The sequence below is a fragment of the Mycteria americana genome, unplaced genomic scaffold, assembly GCF_035582795.1.
Source record: "Mycteria americana isolate JAX WOST 10 ecotype Jacksonville Zoo and Gardens unplaced genomic scaffold, USCA_MyAme_1.0 Scaffold_27, whole genome shotgun sequence".
NCBI lineage: Eukaryota > Metazoa > Chordata > Aves > Ciconiiformes > Ciconiidae > Mycteria > Mycteria americana.
This window is the reverse complement of record NW_027445609.1, coordinates 3,480,821-3,485,415: the sequence shown is the minus strand read 5'-3', so window position 1 is coordinate 3,485,415 and position 4,595 is coordinate 3,480,821.

The window sequence follows — 4,595 nt, the reverse complement described above, 5'->3', positions numbered from 1 at the left end:
CTGAAAGCTCTACCTGGTTTTCACTGTCCCTTGGAACTGCATTCGCTGCCGCACAAACATTCGCGCTCTGCGCAAGCCTTGGTTGGTTATGATGCAACAATGCCTATGTGACTCTGGCAGAGCCCGGCTGCCAAATTTGAAACGTCCAGTGATTGCGCCCACACGAAAGCTGCCAGCACTGAAAGCTCTACCTGGTTTTCACTGTCCCTTGGAACTGCATTCGCTGCCGCACAGACATTCGCGCTCTGCGCAAGCCTTGGTTGGTTATGATGCAACAATGCCTATGTGACTCTGGCAGAGCCCGGCTGCCAAATTTGAAACGTCCAGCGATTGCGCCCACACGAAAGCTGCCAGCAGTGAAAGCTCTACCTGGTTTTCACTGTCCCTTGGAACTGCATTCGCTGCCGCACAGACATTCGCGCTCTGCGCAAGCCTTGGTTGGTTATGATGCAACAATGCCTATGTGACTCTCGCAGAGCCCGGCTGCCAAATTTGAAACGTCCAGCGATTGCGCCCACACGAAAGCTGCCAGCACTGAAAGCTCTACCTGGTTTTCACTGTCCCTTGGAACTGCATTCGCTGCCGCACAGACATTCGCGCTCTGCGCAAGCCTTGGTTGGTTATGATGCAACAATGCCTATGTGACTCTGGCAGAGCCCGGCTGCCAAATTTGAAACGTCCAGCGATTGCGCCCACACGAAAGCTGCCAGCACTGAAAGCTCTACCTGGTTTTCACTGTCCCTTGGAACTGCATTCGCTGCCGCACAGACATTCGCGCTCTGCGCAAGCCTTGGTTGGTTATGACGCAACAATGCCTATGTGACTCTGGCAGAGACCGGCTGCCAAATTTGAAACGTCCACTGATTGCGCCCACACGAAAGCTGCCAGCACTGAAAGCTCTACCTGGTTTTCACTGTCCCTTGGAACTGCATTCGCTGCCGCACAGACATTCGCGCTCTGCGCAAGCCTTGGTTGGTTATGACGCAACAATGCCTATGTGACTCTCGCAGAGACCGGCTGCCAAATTTGAAACGTCCAGCGATTGCGCCCACATGAAAGCTGCCAGCACTGAAAGCTCTACCTGGTTTTCACTGTCCCTTGGAACTGCATTCGCTGCCGCACAGACATTCGCGCTCTGCGCAAGCATTGGTTGGTTATGATGCAACAATGCCTATGTGACTCATGCAGAGCCCGGCTGCCAAATTCGAAACGTCCAGCGATTGCGCCCACACGAAAGCTGCCAGCACTGAAAGCTCTACCTGGTTTTCACTGTCCCTTGGAACTGCATTCGCTGCCGCACCGACATTCGCGCTCTGCAAAAGCCTTGGTTGGTTATGATGCAACAATGCCTATGTGACTCTGGCATTGCCCAGCTGCCAAATTTGAAACGTCCACTGATTGCGCCCACACGAAAGCTGCCAGCACTGAAAGCTCTACCTGGTTTTCACTGTCCCTTGGAACTGCATTCGCTGCCGCACAGACATTCGCGCTCTGCGCAAGCCTTGGTTGGTTATGATGCAACAATGCCTATGTGACTCTGGCAGAGCCCGGCTGCCAAATTTGAAACGTCCAGTGATTGCGCCCACACGAAAGCTGCCAGCACTGAAAGCTCTACCTGGTTTTCACTGTCCCTTGGAACTGCATTCTCTGCCGCACAGACATTATCTCTCCGCATAAGCTTTATTTGTTTATGATGCAACAATGCCTATGTGACTCTCGCACAGCCCGCTGCCAAATTTGCAACGTCCACTGATTGCGCCCACACGAAAGCTGCCAGCACTGAAAGCTCTACCTGGTTTTCACTGTCCCTTGGAACTGCATTCGCTGCCGCACAGACATTCGCGCTCTGCGCAAGCCTTGGTTGGTTATGATGCAACAATGCCTATGTGACTCTGGCAGAGCCCGGCAGCCAAATTTGAAACGTCCAGCAATTGCGCCCACACGAAAGCTGCCAGCACTGAAAGCTCTACCTGGTTTTCACTGTCCCTTGGAACTGCATTCGCTGCCGCACAGACATTCGCGCTCTGCAAAAGCCTTGGTTGGGTATGATGCAACAATGGCTATGTGACTCTGGCAGAGCCCGGCTGCCAAATTTGAAACGTCCAGTGATTGCGCCCACACGATAGCTGCCAGCACTGAAAGCTCTACCTGGTTTTCACTGTCCCTTGGAACTGCATTCGCTGCCGCACAGACATTCGCGCTCTGCAAAAGCCTTCGTTGGGTATGATGCAACAATGCCTATGTGACTCTCGCAGAGCCCGGCTGCCAAATTTGAATTGTACACCGATTGCGCCCTCACGAAAGCTGCCAGCACTGAAAGCTCTACCTGGTTTTCACTGTCCCTTGGAACTGCATTCGCTGCCGCACAGACATTCGCGCTCCGCAAAAGCCTTGGTTGGTTATGATGCAACAATGCCTATGTGACTCTGGCAGATCCCGGCTGCCAAATTTGAAACGTCCAGCGATTGCGCCCACACGAAAGCTGCCAGCACTGAAAGCTCTACCTGGTTTTCACTGTCCCTTGGAACTGCATTCGCTGCCGCACAGACATTCGCGCTCTGCGCAAGCCTTGGTTGGTTATGATGCAACAATGCCTATGTGACTCTGGCAGAGCCCGGCTGCCAAATTTGAAACGTCCAGCGATTGCGCCCACACGAAAGCTGCCAGCACTGAAAGCTCTACCTGGTTTTCACTGTCCCTTGGAACTGCATTCGCTGCCGCACAGACATTATCTCTCCGCATAAGCTTTATTTGTTTATGATGCAACAATGCCTATGTGACTCTCGCACAGCCCGCTGCCAAATTTGCAACGTCCACTGATTGCGCCCACACGAAAGCTGCCAGCACTGAAAGCTCTACCTGGTTTTCACTGTCCCTTGGAACTGCATTCGCTGCCGCACAGACATTCGCGCTCTGCGCAAGCCTTGGTTGGTTATGATGCAACAATGCCTATGTGACTCTGGCAGAGCCCGGCTGCCAAATTTGAAACGTCCAGCAATTGCGCCCACACGAAAGCTGCCAGCACTGAAAGCTCTACCTGGTTTTCACTGTCCCTTGGAACTGCATTCGCTGCCGCACAGACATTCGCGCTCCGCAAAAGCCTTGGTTGGTTATGATGCAACAATTCCTATGTGACTCTGGCAGAGACCGGCTGCCAAATTTGAAACGTCCAGCGATTGCGCCCACACGAAAGCTGCCAGCACTGAAAGCTCTACCTGGTTTTCACTGTCCCTTGGAACTGCATTCGCTGCCGCACAGACATTCGCGCTCTGCGCAAGCCTTGGTTGGTTATGATGCAACAATGCCTATGTGACTCTGGCAGAGCCCGGCTGCCAAATTCGAAACGTCCAGCGATTGCGCCCACACGAAAGCTGCCAGCACTGAAAGCTCTACCTGGTTTTCACTGTCCCTTGGAACTGCATTCGCTGCCGCACAGACATTCGCGCTCTGCGCAAGCCTTGGTTGGTTATGATGCAACAATGCCTATGTGACTCTGGCAGAGCCCGGCTGCCAAATTTGAAACGTCCAGCGATTGCGCCCACACGAAAGCTGCCAGCACTGAAAGCTCTACCTGGTTTTCACTGTCCCTTGGAACTGCATTCGCTGCCACAGAGTCATTCGCGCTCTGCGCAAGCCTTGGTTGGTTATGATGCAACAATGCCTATGTGACTCTGGCAGAGCCCGGCTGCCAAATTTGAAACGTCCAGCGATTGCGCCCACACGAAAGCTGCCAGCACTGAAAGCTCTACCTGGTTTTCACTGTCCCTTGGAACTGCATTCGCTGCCGCACAGACATTATCTCTCCGCATAAGCTTTATTTGTTTATGATGCAACAATGCCTATGTGACTCTCGCACAGCCCGCTGCCAAATTTGAAACGTCCACTGATTGCGCCCACACGAAAGCTGCCAGCACTGAAAGCTCTACCTGGTTTTCACTGTCCCTTGGAACTGCATTCGCTGCCGCACAGACATTCGCGCTCTGCGCAAGCCTTGGTTGGTTATGATGCAACAATGCCTATGTGACTCTGGCAGAGCCCGGCTGCCAAATTTGAAACGTCCAGCAATTGCGCCCACACGAAAGCTGCCAGCGCTGAAAGCTCTACCTGGTTTTCACTGTCCCTTGGAACTGCATTCGCTGCCGCACAGACATTCACGCTCTGCAAAAGCCTTGGTTGGGTATGATGCAACAATGCCTATGTGACTCTCGCACAGCCCGCTGCCAAATTTGAAACGTCCAGCGATTGCGCCCACACGAAAGCTGCCAGCACTGAAAGCTCTACCTGGTTTTCACTGTCCCTTGGAACTGCATTCGCTGCCGCACAGACATTCGCGCTCCGCAAAAGCCTTGGTTGGTTATGATGCAACCTATGTGACTCTGGCAGAGCCCGGCTGCCAAATTCGAAACGTCCAGCGATTGCGCCCACACGAAAGCTGCCAGCACTGAAAGCTCTGCCTGGTTTTCACTGTCCCTTGGAACTGCATTCGCTGCCGCACCGACATTCGCGCTCCGCAAAAGCCTTGGTTGGTTATGATGCAACAATGGCTATGTGACTCTGGCAGAGCCCGGCTGCCAAATTTGAAACGTCCAGTGATT